Raw genomic sequence first — 18796 nt, forward strand, 5'->3', positions numbered from 1 at the left:
CTCCAAGTTTCTTTCAATTCTAATTTACTTAGTTCATCACTTCTATATTTGCTGTATAGCTGTCTCAGTGGCGCTTCTATGGTTATTAGCTGCCTATGTGCACAATAGAAATTAAATGCATCACAGTTGTTTAAAAGTACTGCAGCATCAAAAATTCTTGAGAGCATTTGCAGGCTTAATGTTGTGCAAAATGATCTATTAGTTATAGCTATATTTAAGCCTATGTTGTCTTTATGCTGAAACAGAACAATTTTTCCGCTTGATAAGAAAATGCACTAAGTATCCTCAATGTATCACTTTCTAATGTGCATGAATTAATATCCTAACAATAAGTTTCCCTTTATAGCACTTGCGTATATTTTCATGGTTTATTTTGTCTATGTTATATTTCCACCTACAGTTTCATTTCAAAAATGGAAGGATACAAAACTACTGAATTTCTCTTCATAAAATAGAAATGTACTTATAATTTCTAATGTAATGTATTCCCAAAACACTTGGGGTGATTAGACATATAAAATAGTAGGTGTTAGTTTACATGGAGTCATTTCAATTTTTTTTAAATTAGAAACACTTGACTTTATGAACATGCATCCAGCCCACTCCCATGTGTTCATTGCCTGTTATACCCTAAGCACAATCTGAAGATCTGGGAATGCCTCTCTGAACAAGACAGACCGTGCTCTCCTCCCAGAAAGCTTGCATTATTCTCAGAAGGGATATGCAAACAAGCAAAATGAACAAATTATCAAATACCCAAATAAAAATATGAGGCTGTGATTCATATCCACATATAATTAAAATAGCATAACATGATAAGAGGTAAAAGACAACTGTTCGGTTTGATTGGGAGACTTCTTTGACAACATCATATAGATGCTAAGATATGAATTATATAATAGTCCATGCAACAATATTTTTGCTGACGTAAGGAAAGGGAAATAAAGGAAAGACTAAACAAATGGGACTATACCAAATTAAAAAGCTTCTGCATAGTTAAAGAAAACATCATCAAAATGAAAAGAGAACCAACCATATGGGAAAACATATTTGCCAATGATACCTCAGACAAGGCTTTGATCTCCAAAATGTGTAAAGAAGTCATATGACTCCACTCCAGGAAGACAAGCAATCCAAATAAAAAATGGGCAGAGGACCTGAACAGACACTCCTCCAAGGAGGACATACAGAGAGCCCAGAGACATGTGAAAGGATGCTCAGCATCATTAGCCATCAGAGAGATAAATTTAAAACCACAATGAGATACCACCTCACACTGGTCTAAATAGCCTTCATGAACAAATCAACTGACAACAAGTGCTGGTGAGGTTTTTTGGAGAAAAGGTAACCCTAGTACACTGTTGGTGGGAATGCTGACTGGTACAGCCACTGTGGAAAACAGTATGGAATTTCCTCAGAAAAACTAAATATGGAGCTGCTTTTTGACTCAGCAATTCTACTGCTGGAACTACACTCTAAGAATCCTGAAACATCAATTCAAAAGAACCTATGCACCCCAATGTTCATAGCAACACTATTTATCATAGCTAAGTACAGGAAACAGCCTCAGGGCCCATCAGTAAGTGAGTGGATCAAAAAACTGTAGGACATTTACACCATGGAATTGTACATAGCAGAAAGAAAGGGGAAGTTCCTACCTTCTACGACAGCTTGGATGGAACTGGAAAGCATTATGCTAAGTGAAATAGACTAGGCAATGAAAGACAAATATCATATGATCTCACCTATAAGGGGAATCTAATGAACAAAACAAATGAGCAAATGAGCAAAATAGAACCAGAGACATGAAAAGAAGGTACAGACTAATAACTGTGATAGTATAGAGGAGAGGGCGATAAGGGAAAAAAGAAGGGAAAGGGTCTAATCAATGGACAAGTACAAAGGACCAAAGGACACTGACAATGGGGTGGGGATTCACTGTGTGAGTGGGGTGGATTGGGGCAGGGGAGAGCAACAGGGAAAAATTGGGACAAGTGAATTGAAAAACAACAAAAAGATATGAATAATAAAGAAGTGGACATAAAACCACCAGCTATAAGAGCATTTCAAAGAAAAGAAATAGAATATATCACACTTTGTGACAGATACACCAAGTTGTACTGAAATTGTCTCTGCCCCCTCTCTTCAGAACTCGTTATGAGGTATATTCCTTCTGTAGGATTTATTTCTCCTCATTTGCTTTCCCCTGAGGAATACATTTGTATAAATTTGGTACAAATATGTGTAAACAGAAGTGGCATATAGTAGATGCCAGGGATCTTTCTCATAGATAATGGGCTTCTGCTTTTTGCCATTTCTTTGTCTCTTCCCACATCTTCTTATCAAAAAGAAATGTCCAGCTCTGACTGGTATAGCTCAGTGCTTTGGGCAGAGTCTCACAAACCAAAGGGTCGGTTCTATTCCAGGTCAGGGCATGTGCCTGGGTTGTAGACCCTGGTCCCTGGCTGGGGTTGTGACAGAGACAACCAGGCAACAGATCAATGTTTCTCTCACACACTGAAGTTTCTTTCCCTCTCTTTCTCCCTCCCCTCCCCTCTCTCTAAAAATAAATAAATAAGATCTTAAAGAAATATAAGACGTCTGAACATAAATTCTAAATATCATGTTGTGTCATGAAGCTAAGCATCTATATCTCTATGGAGAAGCATTTAGTGGAAGGAATTTGACTCCTCTCTGAGAACAAAGAGGACTTCATGAAACACAGGTTCTGTGTTGTGACCATTCAAGGCCTGGCAGGTGCATGGTATTTGGGAAGACAGAAGAAAATGTGTGGAGCTGTGGGGATGTTTGACAAGTCTTTACTCAAAGGTGGTAGAGCCATACATGCTGCAAGCTGCGTGTCTCCCTGATGTTACCTGTCTCCTCTGCATGGCACATGTCGTGGCACTTGTTCCCCAGTGTAGAACACAGCAGGGAGCCCCTACTGCCTTAAGTACCAGAGGAAAACAAAGCCAGCTTCAAGCTAGAAAATTATATAACATAGCATAATTATGCTCATGCAAGCCCACTCAAGGCAATGGGATCAGTTTATCAGAACCAGTCTCAAGGCTATGAGAACATCCAAGGCTATGGGAACACGGCTTCCCTTTGTTACCCAGACACCTGGGTGAGGAAACCAGACTGTCTCCATTTATCCTACAGGCACCATATCAGCTATGGACTGATCAACAAAGAGTGTTTCAGGAAATGAGAGGAGCCGTGGTTAACTCATCCTTTTTCTTGAACAACTAGGCAAATTCTCAATTTAATCTTATGTATAGAATCTTTCAACTCTAATAGCACAGAGAAAAAACTTAAAGACATCTTTGGTGAAAAGAGTAAAACAAATAGAATGACTATTAGTTATGTCAAGCGAAATGATCAGGCAGTGTGCTTCTGAAAAAAACAGAGACAATGTGTCATTGGCCTTGTCTTGCGTATGAAAACAAGGACATCATGCAGGCCCCTGAAAGACATTGCTGGCATGTTTCAGATAGAATTGGGACAGTTCTACAAGTAAAGTATTATTTGACTTCAAAGAATAATTTGATAACTACTTGCAATAAAACAAGTTAGCTGTGAATGTTAGGTAGTACTGATTAAATAAAAGTAGGTGTCTAGGAAGAGAGTAGAATCTAAAATGTTTCATGAACATTCACTGAAATGTAATGAACACTTAACCTATGTGTAGCAAAAATAAGTTAATTAAAAGTTATTTAAATACATTTTATAAGGTAAATATTGGAAGAATTGGGAAAGGGATTGGAATTGATTAATAAAAATATATATACATATGCATATATATCTCTATATATACACACACCATATGATTAACCACAAAATGGTAGTTGTCCATTTAAAAAACAATCCAACTATTCTCAGTGAAAAAAAAAATCATAATAGTGAGGACTAGTTGGTAGAGGACATATGTATGTATAAAAGAGTTATATTAGATTACATATATTATCACTCTTATCTGAGATAGCAGTTATATAACCCTAAAAAATTTCAATGTGCAAATTACATTTTGTATTTAATTTCAATAATCAACATTTCCTCAGCATTTGACAGGTAGTATTAAGTAAATATTAGATTTTTAATTTTGTATATAATTAATAAAATAAATGAAGATGATTTACTGTTTTGATTTATAAGGACATAATCACAAAACTATAGATAATCATTGTTCTATTACCAAAAATCACTAAATCAATAGTGTTTATCTTATATATATTTACATTAAACTATAAATATATTTAATGTATTTCTATATCTATTTATAAATCTAAGTATGTAATGCATAGCTGAATGCATATAAATATTGAAATATAAATATATTATATATTTATATAAATGTGAGGTCCACAACATACATCTATAAGATATTTTATATTAAAATATAGTGGACACTTCAAATTACAGTGGACTTTAAATGGTCTCAGGTGTTTCTCTTAAACTTCTGTATGCTCAGTAGCTATTAAATATAGGCTGTTTTTTATCCTATAATTTACTTTGTCTTAATTTTATTTTCACTAATTATTTTGGAGGGTCTAAAAAGATAAATATATTACTTAAAAATTCTTAAAATCCTTAACTGTACTAAAATATAATTTAATCTAATTATAGAAAAAGATGGCAATGTTAACAGTAAGATATCATCAAGGTATGGTTTTCGCACTGAGCAGATTTAGAATATTATGAAAGGTTTATTAGCTCACATGAATATTCTATTACACTTCATTTTCAAAAGAATAAAATTACAGTTGAATAAAAACATGTAGTGTTACTTTCTGATATTGGTTAATTAGCATCACCTGAGATGTCTCTGGACTACTGCATTAGGTTCTGCCAGTGGGGAAAGAAAACAACCATTTTCTTTTTTCACAACACCTCATCCTCAAATAAAAATAGTGTTGTAGCTCGATTCCACACTTTTATGCAAAAAAGTTGCATTACTGGTGGCTATGTTAAAAAATGTATACTGCAACATTAAATACAAATCAAAGAATTTTTAATTAAAATTGTTTTCTGGTACCAAAAGGGAAAGATATCTTCCATACACTTTTCTTGAAGCATTTTCTAAGAAAGAAATGTTTATAAATTGTTTCTATTTGTCTGAAGTGTATTTAAATATTTTAAAAATTAAATGAGCCTCCTGTCTCTCTTGCAGTCTTGGGGAAGTTGGAGATTTCTATTTGAAATGTGAGGAAGGTGGCCTTGCTGTGGGCGGTTAGCCAAGGTAGTATGCTCCAATTTGTAACTTGCACTTGTTAAAAAGTTGCAGGAGATTTTATATTGACTTTGGATAAAGACAGTATGTATGAAGTGGATTCTATCTGGCTATAAGAAAAACATGAGATTTATTTTGATTTTACTAATTTCTTCAGCAGATTAGCTATAATGCACATTTTACTCTTCTGTAATTCTTATTCAATAATAAAAGTGTTTTATTTTTTCTACATTCTGTGATTAGGTTTACTGGATTGGCAACGAGGCAATTGACAATGAGAATGAGGTTGGTCTGGCAGTTCATGAATCATGCAGACCAGCTGAAGGTCTTGTGGTGATGTACCAGTAAGGCAAATTATAAATTGATTCCCTCTGTCTCATTGCTTTTTTGAAATAGGAAGCAGGGGAAGCACCCCAGATGAAGATATTATGATCACGTAAGCATCAGAAATACGGGTTTTTAAATCCTGTCAAGATCAACATTAGTTTTGATGGTAATATGGCAAAAAGATGGTAATCCAGGTAATCAAGGTAATCTTAGTCATAAATAGCTAATATCTTTCTGTCACATTTGGTTTAGGTGAATACACATAATTTTAATCTTAGATTAATCTGAAGATGGTGCCTCTTGAGTGAAACAAGGTATTTATGAGGGTTTTTGGAATGCATGTTTTCCTAAGTAAATGGAATGCTCGTATTTAACAATGGATATCATTGTTAGAGAAAAGTTGAAGACACTCTGGGGTATGTAGAAATGACAGTAGCAAAGGATACAGAAAATCCCCCAGGAGCAAAAACCTCACTTAGGAAATATTTGGCAAGCAGCTTAAAATTAATGGATTGAGGGATTCTCAGAGGTGGAAATTGGTGAAATACATTTCAATAAATTTCCTTTAGCTGCCCTGTACTTGTTGTTGCTAGTAGATAGGGAATAGTTTATTCCAGCGATTTTCAACTGATGTGCCACAAGAATTTTTAAACACACAGTACCCAACTATTAAGTCAGAGAACTGACCTCTTTACTATTAGATTGTCAAACAATAACAAAAAAATGTCAACAGCCAACACAACAATAGCTGCCCGGGATGTATAAATCAAAATTATACCTATTATTTTTGTCAGATTAGGAGAAGAAGTTGCCAACAAAACCAAGAACACCCAACCAAATAGGGAAAGATATTTAAAAACAACAGCTCCAACAACAGGTTAATATCCAAACGATAAGAAGAACTCATATAACTCAGCACCAATTAAAAAATGTGCAGACCTGAACAGACACTTCTCCCAGGAAGATATACAAATGTCCAGCAAATATATTAAAAGATACTTAACTTCACCAGCTACTAGGGAAATGTAAACTACAAACAGATACTATCTCACACCTGTTAAAATGGTTATTATCAAAAAGACAAGTGAAAAACCAGTGCGGGAGCAGTTGTGGAGGAAAAAGGAACCATCATTCACTACTGGTGGAAATGTAAACTGGTATAGCCACCATAGTAACATTATGGAGGATCCCCCCAAAATTAAGAACAGAGTTACAATATTACCCAGCAATCCCTTTTCTGGGTGTCTTCCTAAAAATTTGAAAACATTTATTCACAAAGATATAGGCACCTATGTGTTTACTGCAGCATTAATCATGATGACGAGACATGGAGACAATGAAAGCATCCTTTGAGGTTTGGATAAAGACGATGTGGTACACATGTACTATGAAATAATAATACTCATCCACAAAAAAAGAAAAAATATTGAAATTTGTGACAATAAGGATGTCTCTTGAGAATATCATGCTAAGCAAAAGAGGTCAGGGAGAAAAAGTTAAGAACCGGATGAGTTCACTCATATTTGAGATATAAAACTGAAAGCCTAAGTGAACAAACAACAAAAATAAAAAATTATGGTCTCAGACATTAGTTAGTTTCCATTTCCAAAGGAAAAATGGATAGGAAGTTAGAAAGAGAAAAAAGGAGTCCAATATATGGTGATGAAAGATGATTTTGTTACCATCGGTATTTGGCTAATTATTGGTGAGAAAGGAGAGCAAAGGAAAGTAGGCATTGTGACTAACAAGTGGGGGAACAAGAACCTCTGTGCTACATCATGAAGCTGCAGCTCCATGCTGCAGGTGATTGATTATAGCCTTGCTCCACCAGGGGGATGAACACTCTTCCCTTCCCCCTCTGGTACTGGATTGTTGGGGAGCTCAGTGGGCAGTGCTGGACCATGGAGGCCTGTCAGTCTGATTAAAGGATGTAAACCCACGTAAAGCCTGCAAAAAGTTGGCAAGTTGATTGCCAAATGATCAAAATGATTGATCATTTTGAAAAAGCTTCTGGTATTTTCCAAGCCCAACCTATGTAATCCCAGAGGAAGAAAGAATCTCTCTCTCTCTCTCTCTCTCTCTCTCTCTCTCTCAATCTGCACTTGCCCCATGCACTTGTTCTCTCCATGACCATGGGGTCCTAGCAGCCATGTGGCCATGGCCCTGAGGACTCCATGCAGCCTCGAGAGAGGAGCCTGAGTATCACAGCACATAAATGGACTGTAGCATAAAACACACACCAAACTAACTAGATACTGTAGCGGGTTGTACTTTAACACAGAGCAGAAACTCTGGACTCTGGCTTTAGTCTTGGCCTTGCTGAGGACATCATTAGACTTTTTCTCATGGCAAGACAGACAGAGATGGGGTATTCGCCAAGTCAGGAGGGAAACTTCCTTCATTTTACATCATTAATAAAGTCTACCATGGAACTCTACCACCCCGTGTGGGTCTCAATGCTGCAAGAACCCCACTTCACCCATAACACTGGAAAACTAAGTCTTCCAGAGAAACTGATTCTGGCCCTGAACTGAACAGAAAGGAAGTATTCTAAAGAACTTACTACTATTCTCATAGTTTACTTTTGCTCTCCATATTCACTCCAATTACTTAAAGGTTCTTAGTTTACTAGAAAATGGACATTTAATTTGTTTCACTATTTTTCTTCCTGCATTCTCAGTAATGATTCCTATACATATAGAATAGAACAACTAGTTCCTGAGAATACAAGCACACACACAAAAATAATGAGATATAGAAAAGAAAAAACTTTTAATTAGTGGACCCACAAAAATCTAGCATTTATTGACAGAGGCTGCAAAGAGAGGTCCAAGGCCATTTGATTAATATTGGGATGGAAGTGCTCTACAGTAAAAGTTTATAGATAAACAAAAGTGGGTGCTTATTGCTTATTATTCATGGAGACATACTAGACTATTATCATAATGTAGTTATTGATTTTGACCAATTTGAAAAATTGCCCATAGGTTGAATCTGTCCTAATGATTAAAAAAAAAAAGACAATTAGAACTATGCACATTAAACACTGAAATTTCAATATGGACACTTCAATGAATATCTCATAAAGCTTTGATAGTGGAAAATGGCCATAAGTATCTTTGTGTTTCATATTTAGGAAAAATATTGAGAATAATATAAAAATTATCAAAGCACCTAGATTAATGAGTAAATGTAATGTTTCTTATGTGATTCATGGAAACTCAAGAGCAATTTATTGGGCTTTATAAGAAAAACCTTTTAATTTTTTCCTTTATGACCCTTGCTCTAGGTGGCATATCAGTGAAAATATTGCTGTGTAGAATATCTGAGATTTCCCTGCTTATGTTCTTCTCTAGGATTTTAATGGTATCGTGACTTACATTTAAATCTTTTATCCACCTTGAATTTATTTTTGTGTATGGTGTAAGTTGGTGGTCGAGTGTCATTGTTTTTGCATGTAGCTGTCTACCTCTCCCAACACCATTTGTTGAAGAGGCTATCTTTGCTCCATTTTATGCTGCTCCCCCCCTTTGTTGAATATTAATTGACTGTAGAGACTTGGATTTATTTCTGGACTCTCTATTCTATTCCATTAATCCATGTGTCTGTTCTCATGCCAGTACCACCCAAGTGCCCATCAGTAAATGAATGAATCAAAAAACTGTGGTACATTTACATAATGGAATTTTACACAGCAGAAAGAAAGAAGGAGCTCCTTCTCTTCATGACAGCATGGATGCAACTGGAGAGCATTATGCTAAGTGAAATAAGCCAGGCAATGAAAGACAAATATTATATGTTCTCATCATTAACAGGAACCTATCAACAAAACAAACAAGGAAGCAAAGTATAGCCAAAGACATTGAAATTAAGAACAGGCTGACAGTTATCAGAAGGGAGAGAGGAAGGTATAGTGGGGGAAAAGGGGAAGGGTTTATGGGAACAATTATAAAGGGCACGTGGACAACAGCAAGGCGGGTGGAAATGGGCGAAGGAGGCAGGGAAGGCCGGGGTGGTGGGGAGGTGTGGGGGCAAAGGCAGAACACTGTACTTGAGCAACAATTTAAAAAAAACTCAGATAAAAATTTCATTATGAAACAATCTCTAGATTCAAGAAAAAAGACATCACACAAATTAATATAAAACAATGGAGAGTTTTACACATCGCTAATCAAGAATCTGCTTTAATATTCATCATTAGTACATTTAAAGGTATTTTGCCAAAGTAAATATTGGACTTGATTTAAAAAAAAAATCATCCTATTATAATCTGATAATTGTTTTTCATTGTATTTTATTAGGTACTTGCTAGATATTTAGGTAGCCATATTTTTCTGTAACTATCCAGAAAAAGATGATGTGAAAATGGAGATAATGAAAAAAACTCCAGTGTCACCACCAAATAGGGAGAGATGGCAGACGTTGTAAGAATAAATAAAAATCTAAAAAAAAATAATAATTTTATTTCTCTATCATGCCAAAGGCAAATAAAAATAACTCTTTGTCTCTTATTATTTTCTCTTTAAAAACTTTATTTCTAAATTGTTTCTCTATATTTTTGAGAAGTATGTGATATTTTGAAAAGATAAATGAGCTTCCTGCCCATTTCGCATTCCAGGGGTGACTTTCCTGAAGGTCCTGGAATGTAAACATCATGAAAGGTGGCAACCAGCATTCTACTCTCTGCAGGGGTTTAGCCAAGGCACTGGACTCCAAGTTGTAACTTCTGCTTGTCAAAAAGATGTAAAAAGTAGACACAGATGCAAAAAAAAATGAATTTATTTTCTGAAACTGAAACCCACAAATAAGATTGAAAATACATTTTAGAATATTGATCATCTTTATAAGAATAAAATTAATAACACAATATTTTTCTTCTCATTACTTATCATTAGACTTGTTTTCACTGCTGGATTTTCCATATACCCTGTAAAAACAATATAGGATAGACAAGGCATCTTATCTGTGATCTTGGTAAGGTATAATATCACAGTGTTTTTGTGTAAATACATTGTACACTTGCAGAATTTCTATTTTATAAAAAAAAGTTCGCATCAATAATATACACAGGTGGGCAAAGTAGGCTTACCATTGTTCATATGGAAATGTATATAATGAAAGAATAAATAAGGATATTTGTGATTTACATGAAACTCTAAACTTAATTTTGACCGCATCTGTAACTTTTGTGTCTTATAAACTCTTATTTCTAATAAGTTTTCTTAGAAATACTGGGAAAACAAATTTTAATCAAGTGTCTGCCATTAGATGATTTCTCAAAACTCCAACTTTTAAATACATGGTATCTAATGATTCAAAAGGTATTTTTTCAGTAGTAGTAGTAAATTAATTTGCTCACACTTTAGTTAGTCCCTAAAGTATACTATATAATATAATCCTATACTGCATTAATATATAAATACAATATGGTATTTTAATATAAACACATGAATAATTTATTCAGTTCCTGAAGAAATTTTCAAATTGTTATATATTTTAGAGTAAATTTTCTACATCAACTTCTACATTCTATTCCCAATAGAAAATGAATCTACAGCTGTTGATTGGAGAAATAATTACTGTTCAGTTGAATGTGTCCATAGCATTTAGCATGTACCTGTAAACTTTACATTTCACTTTATTTAGATAAAGCTACTTATTAAACTTGAGAAGATATTAATTTTTATGCCATTAGATGTAAAAATATTTTTATGAATTCAGTGTCTCTTCTGAATTACTATTGAGTAATTTTGTCAACATTTCTTTTGAATATAAGGAATGCAATGGATCCAATAAAGGAAGAGACGAGGATCGATAACTGAACTATGGCAGAAAAGACAGTTCATTGGTGCAGGTAGACATTTTCTTTGTTTCTGTATCTTTCCTACTTAAGATACAGCATAGAAGTTTGTGTATTGTGAAAGGGCTAGATACATAAAATTCTTGAGATAATATTTTGAAAATAGGTGCTTGGCAAATTCAAGTAACAGGTTTTCTGTATACTTCGTACAAACACCATTTTGAGATGATAGATTTTGACTAGTCAATGGGACTGACTTCTTTGGAATCTGAATAAAATAGCAGCTCATTAAATTGCTAGGACAGAATTTAAAATAATAAATTATTGTATTAATTATTTTAATGATACTCTGACCCTGTTGCTGAGAAATAAAAAGCTTCTATTTTTCACTTTGATAGAAAGAGTCCATGTAGAGGGGAGACAAAGACTGCACATATTTTCAACTAAGAAGCCCAATAGATTTAGACAAACAGATTTATAACATCAACCTGAAAAAAATCAATGTGTTGCAGCATTAGTCATACTGCAGATAAGGTGATTTTACTTTATGTTCAGACTTCTAAATAGTTCTATGCAGTTCATTCTAACTCCAGTGTAACCTGAATTATACAGAGAGGCACAACTTCAAAAAGACGTCCAGTGCTGTCCGGTTCTGGAGGGAAAAAAAAAAAACATGATGTATTGTGTAACCTGTGCCACACTACAGTTTGCAGTTGTGGTGTCCTTTTGTTCAATATATGTGAATCTGGAAATACTTTAATAAAGGTGAATATTACCATGTTGTTTTAGAGAATTCTAGGACCTACCCCACCTCATTCCATCACAGTTTCTGCAGCACCATAGATTCTAGAATATGGACACACTGTTTCTGAAACTGAGCCTTGAGACTTACTTTCATGTAGCTGCCTAATTTTATCTCCACCAGCATCTGTAAGACACTTCAATAATTTCAGTGACTTTATATGACATGCCATTGGAAATGAAGGATTGAAATTATAGAGAACAAATAAGTAGATGCCTGGGGTAGTAATATAGTAAATGATATGCCCAGGAGTGAAAATAGATATGGAAATTGTTATAACAAATGTAGTATGAGCTGCATCAGGGTTAAGTTTATACTTCTATGAGTCCACAGACATATACTTTGTCCCAATGACAATCCTGAGAGAGCAGAACCAAGACTATGGCCCTAAATAACAAATTTAATGAGCAAGCATTACATACAATTAGCAAATGAAAATAAAGTTAGAACATCAGTCTCCTTGGTAAGAAAAAGAAAAATGAAAGATAAGTCGCAATTCCAAGATCTCCATGGAGAAAATTTTAAGCCAAACAGATAGGTGCCACTAAAACTCAGGTACCTAAAAGAGCCCTTGGAATTGTTTTTTGTAAAAGAAAGATATCTTAAGAGAGAAAGTATATGTGGGTATACACCCACTGCAAACTGTAGATAATAGCATGACTGAATTCATGAATTTCTTTTTCACTGAAAAATTATTTCTGTGGTAATGTTTATTATGGAAACTATGCTGGCTTATTTTAATAATGTTGGTTGCTTAATATCCCCTGCGCTTCAATTTGAACTGTATATTTTTATGAAGAGAAAGAAATAAAATACATTTTGCATTAAAATGATGTTTTTTAGTCATAATTTTTATTTTAATTTATCTTCTTGGATGATTTGTTTCTTTTTTATATATTATTTGGAAAAATTCAGAAAAAAACACAAATAACTGCTTATTAATCCTTCACTTGTTAATCATAACTAATGTGTATATTCACACACACTCATGCCTATATATACAGACATTTTTAATTTATGTATAGTGATAATGTTAGTTGTGTACATTTTAATCATGTTACTTATTCTATACATTGCAATATAGATTTAAGGTTTTACTATGCCATTAAACATTTTTTAAAATGTGATTTTAATGGTTGCATCATAGCCTATGAAAAATCTGGTATATCATCTCCTGTTCATTCCCTCTATTGGACTAGTATGCTGTTACCAACATTTTCTACTTAATATAATCATAAAAGAGACAAAAAAAACACTTCAATATGCAATTTAAAGATCAGCGGTCTTTGGAAAATATGCATGCACATTTCAGTTGTATGTGTATATATGGATATATTAACATTTATCAAAGTTACATACATTACAGTTATATGTATATAAAATTTAAAATATATAAAGATACACATATGTATAATTTCCTTTCAGAAATTCAAGACCAAGTAATCGACAATTCTATTAAGTATTTGAATGCTCAATTCCAGTTTCAAACCAAAAACATAAGCTAATTTAGAATAATTTTCCTAAATCCTAGTAAGTCAATCATTTCTTTCCCCCAGGGAGAGTGCAAACACAGTTCTTCACTGTCAGAAATGATGTAGTGGAGTTTCCCACATTTGGGGAGCTTGCAGGGGTCAGCACATCCAGAGAGCAGTGGATAAACTGCACCCTGGGAAAACCAACTTCGTGATCATAGTATGTTCCCTGCCTGGTAACGATAAGTCAATATTTTAAGTTTTCTATTACCAATACTGTATTTTTTTCCAAATTACCAATAATTTATATTGGCATGTGGGTAAGTTATTGGTATTGAAACAAACAAACAAACAAGCAAAAAATCACTCCCCACTAAGGTAAACCGGGAAGGGATATGTAGAAAGGATGCTTGCTGTAATTTGGGTTCCCTGTTAGCAACCTGAGAGGTGAAGATGTGCTCACTGAAGGGTGATTAGGCAGTGCTTTGGGATAAACAAACACGGGGCAGAGGAAAGAAACAATAGTAAACTTGGCAGAAGGAGGAGTTAGGCAGGAATGCAGCCATAAGTCCTCAGCTTACCCTGTCGGGAGCTTGAAGGTGAGGTGAGCCTTCAACGTGTTCCAGACGTGGGGCTAGACCACTGGGTACTGTATTTAGTGTCAGTCAATGAGGACTGCCACGACAAAATATGACACATTCGGTGGCTTAACAACAGAAATCTGTTTTCTTGCCTGTGAAGGTTTTAAATGCAAAATCAAGATGCTGGAAGGTGTCCTTATCCTGAGACTTTCCTGGCTTTCAGACTGCTACTGCATTACAACCTCTGTGCACACACATCCCTGGTTGTCTCTCTCTCTTCTTCTAAGGACACTAGTTCTATAGGACTAGGGCTTCATCTTCATCATCTCATTGAACCTTAATCACCTTTTTAAAGGCTTCTTTTTTCTCCAAATACAACCACTTTGAAGGTTAGGGCTCTGACATGTGAATTTTGAGGGAATGTGATCCACTTCACAAGAGCCGCATATTGTTCAGTTCTCACATGTGAGTCGCTTGGGCAAGGGGGCGATTCCTTGGTCTGAGTGATGCTCTTGGGCTCTATTGGTTATTCCCCTAATTCCTGAACATACAATTAAAATGAACACGCTTAGCAATTAGCAAAGATATAGTATTTATTTTTTTATCTTTAGAGGGAAATTTATCATGGTAGAAAGATCCAAATAAAGGAACTTGAAATTATTCTTTACTCCACCAAAATATTAAATCAAAATATCAAACTTCTTAGAGACAATGGTATTTCAAATAATTTTAAAGATGTAAAACTATGACCATCCTTTGAGAATTCTGTAAAGTCTTTACTCTTCATTGTTTACGGCTGCTTATGTATCTGCTAGATTTAGTCATTGGTCTATTAACAATTGGACTGATATTTCTTTAAATGTCTGGAACAAATAAGTGTCTTGATCTCCTGTGAGAGCTCTGTGCGAGTGTTAGGACATGCCTTCAACTTTCAACCAGGTGGCTGGGAATTCCACCTGGCCATTTCTTCGTGTTTGCACAGTGTCTCCAGGTCAGCCCGAGATGAGAGCCTGCAAGGTTTTTTCTGCACCTGTGCACAGCTTTTTACATGTGCATAACCTCCTAGACTCTCAGGAATATGACGGTTTATCCAAATTTCCATGTACATCTCATCCCCCAGCTTTTCCTTTCTTTAGCTTATATTTGCTCTATTACTTGACAACTCAGAAACCCATGATTTTAAACAATTTCTTTTTAAAATTCTATTCATTTTTAAAAACTTCCCAACTGGAGAGGCTTCTTGCCCAAGAAAAGATTCATTTCAGAATAAATAAAGACAGCCTTGTAATTAGGATCTTCTTGCCACAAGTGTATGTTTGTGACATAGCCTTTCCTATAAGTCAGCAGGGCAACTGCTCAGCCAGCATCCTCCTGAGCAGCCCAGCACCAAGGAATAGACAAGGGTCACATAAGATAACTATGCTATTCATTCAACTTTTATTGAATGAAGGTTCATTCAAAATAGAATATTAATATACATTAATATCCTATTTATACTCTAACAATCTAAGAGAAATATAACACACACACAGGACAATTGATGGGGGATAACAAACCCGAGTCCCAGAGTCTCAGTCTGCAGGTCCAGGAGACAGCACGGTGGGTGAGGGAGTCATTAGCATCTTGCAAGGAAGGACCTCCAGAGCTAGGTGGGCAGCAGGGCAGACAAAGTCCTCAGTCCAGCAGGGCAGAGCATCTGGTGGCCAATGCCAAAGGAGATCCGTGTGGCCTGGAGCAGCACTGTGGTGTGTGCTCAGCTGTCTCAGCAGTCAGTGGTCTGGAGCCTACCCCAGATATATCTTCAAAGTGGTGTACTCCACCCTTCTGGGTTTTTTTTCATAAATGCCTTGGCAACGCTGATGTCAAGTGGGGAATTTGCCCAGGAGCTTATGGGTAGTACATGGTTGTTCTGCCTGACTCCCCTGCTGGTAAGTGTGGCACTTCCCCAGGAGCTTATCTATGGATGGTCCTGCTCTGTAGACCTGGCTACTCTGACCATGTGTGCAGGTATCTTAAGTGCGTCTAGTTGCCAGACATGTCTGCTCTGACTTAGGTAGTTTTCCTCTTGAAACAAAGTGTTATGGCTGACTGACAGCCATTTTAGTTCACATAAGTGACTCAACTTTGTTTTGTATACTTTGTGCTATCTCGACAGGACCAATGCCATTTTATGGGTCTTGCTCTTCACACTTCCATGGAGCCAGGAAAGATAAAATAATGACAGTTCTCTGGAATGGGGCTTTGGAGGAGGTCACACACTGCTCTCCCTCCTTCAGTAGCTACCAGGCTGCTAGTTTTCAAGTCTGCTACAGAGCTGGGTCTTTGGGTTTTAGAATAGAACAAGTGAAACTCCACACAGGATGTTGTTAGTACTGGGATTCAGATATGTTTTAAAATAAACATTTCATAGTTGATAAAAATCTTTGGTTAATTTCCAGAGCTCTAGAAAAGTGCTGTGATCACTTTTGCTACCTTTCCTATTGTTGTTGTAGAAGAGCATTTTTAGAGATCTTGAACATTTTCACTGACATCACTTCTTGCATGTCCACTCCTGATACATTTTTGTAAATAAATCATAAAAATGGAAATTCATGAGAAAGAATGGCAATATAATATTAAATTTTAGGTTTAAAAGTCAGTAACTTATGTAACCCAAAGTTGCAATTTTAAAATGGCTCTATTGAAAACTTATAATCATTAATATTTTATGTATATTCAACTTTATGTGATATTTTAAAACATCTTCAGGTAATATATTTATTTTGATAAATTATTAGGTGTAAAACTAGGTGAGTTATTGTAGGAAAATCATGTACTCTACCTAAGAAGATTTAATGAAATGTCGTTGTTAATACCCTGTTTAGTATAACCCTAGTTTCATTCGCCATTAGTCCAGATTTCCTGTTTACCAGTAAAACGCAATTTACTTTTTCCATTAAAAATATTTTAAAGGTAGATTAAATTTAAGATTCTTGCCTCCTTCTCTGTTATTTTTGGCTGCTCTCAATTGTTTTCTGGGAGAATTACAGTGCACAAGAATAGACCAACAGATACTCTGTATGCCAATAACTAATGATTGAAAGAGGAGAATCTATTTTTACCATTTGTTTCTTTAGAATCAGGTGACTCAAAGGAATGATTCACAATACTGTGAAAAGATGAATTTCATTGATAACAACTAAAAGATGGATGCAGAAATGATATTAGTCATCTAAACATGGTGATAGGTTAATGTTTAAGACAAAAAAGTATCTCTGCATGTATATCTTTTTTCATGTTTTGTCTTGGTAATGAATGAAAGGAGAGAACCTATCTCCCAACATTTTTTCAGAAGGAAAGATTTTTAAAAACCTCATTTTTATGAGTAAAACTATACTGAATATGTATATTTTATTTGTATTAAATATAATTATTGCATTTATTCTTCAAAAGAACATTGATAGATTTCTTTCTTTATCTCAGAGGAGAAGTATTATAATAAACTCCTCTTCTTAAATAAATAGTGTTGAGTAGCATATACAATTAAAGATTTAAAAATTCCCTTATCAGAGCTTATTGTTCATTATCATCCTCAAATCTGTAACTAAAGACGAATGATATGCAACAATACATATAATATTTTATTAAACTATTACAGTTATAATACACATTACCAACAGTTCCCAAAACTCTAATGTGCTAAAACTTGCTTCTAAATTTATGAGTGTTTACATTATTTAAATATTGATATGCAATTAGGTAAAAACTTTCTTTAGAAAGAGTACATTAAAAAATACAGGCAAAACTGATTATAAAAGTCTTGCTCTTTTTGAAGGGATTAAACGCATAGCTGCATGCTAAAGAGAAAACTTGCTTTGAAGCAGAAATATTGGCTTGAAAGATTTAATAACAGTAAATATACAAAAGAAAATCAAAAGAATATTTTATTTTCTACTTTTTTTTGCTTATTAGAAATTGTAGATCATCCTCCATGCAATGCCTTTAAGGAAATTATTTAAATATGTGTTGTTTAAAATTTCACTGTTTAAAGGGAAATCTAGTTCTAAAATTATAAGTTTGGTGTGTGTGTGTAGAAAAAATAAAAAGCCTGTTTCATCTCATCATTTTGATTAGAGGAGTTTGTAAGAAAAGTTCTTTATATTATTTCACTCACAATTTTGTGTAGTACCTGATTCTTTTAAGTCATCCTAATTTTAACTGATTTTAAACTTCTCTAGCACCTGATTTTATCTACTTTGTAATTACTTTTTGCAATATTAATAATTTCAATAATCATTAGGTGTGCTGGCTTCAGGAGTATAATAAAATGGGATAAATACAGAGAAGATTAGCATGGCCGCTGCCCAAAAATTACATGCAAACTCATTCAGTGTTCCATTTAAAATAATTAATAATAATAACAATCACTGACAAAAGTTTCTATAAGCTTATCAATATTATTTAAATTATGAGATAATTGTAAAAAAGCAGGTTAGAAAAATGAGCTTAGGAAAGCGGACTTTATCTATTACACTTCCGAATGCTACAACAAAATGATTAAAACTCCTCCAGGAGGCGAGAGTTGAAGCTTCAAAGAGGATTGAG

General features: G+C 34.6%; 2 non-coding genes across 2 annotated transcripts; one reads left to right on the forward strand and one right to left on the reverse strand.

The window, feature by feature from the left end:
* Positions 1-13712: 13712 nt before the first annotated feature.
* LOC114513369 lies at positions 13713-13875 on the reverse strand. The gene has a single exon (XR_003685831.1). It is a non-coding gene; the product is annotated as a U1 spliceosomal RNA (small nuclear RNA).
* Positions 13876-18494: 4619 nt separating this feature from the next.
* Positions 18495-18596, forward strand: LOC114514098. The gene has a single exon (XR_003685913.1). It is a non-coding gene; the product is annotated as a U6 spliceosomal RNA (small nuclear RNA).
* Positions 18597-18796: the final 200 nt, after the last annotated feature.

Source organism: Phyllostomus discolor, chromosome 3 (genome assembly GCF_004126475.2).
Source record: "Phyllostomus discolor isolate MPI-MPIP mPhyDis1 chromosome 3, mPhyDis1.pri.v3, whole genome shotgun sequence".
Classification (NCBI taxonomy): Eukaryota; Metazoa; Chordata; class Mammalia; order Chiroptera; family Phyllostomidae; genus Phyllostomus; species Phyllostomus discolor.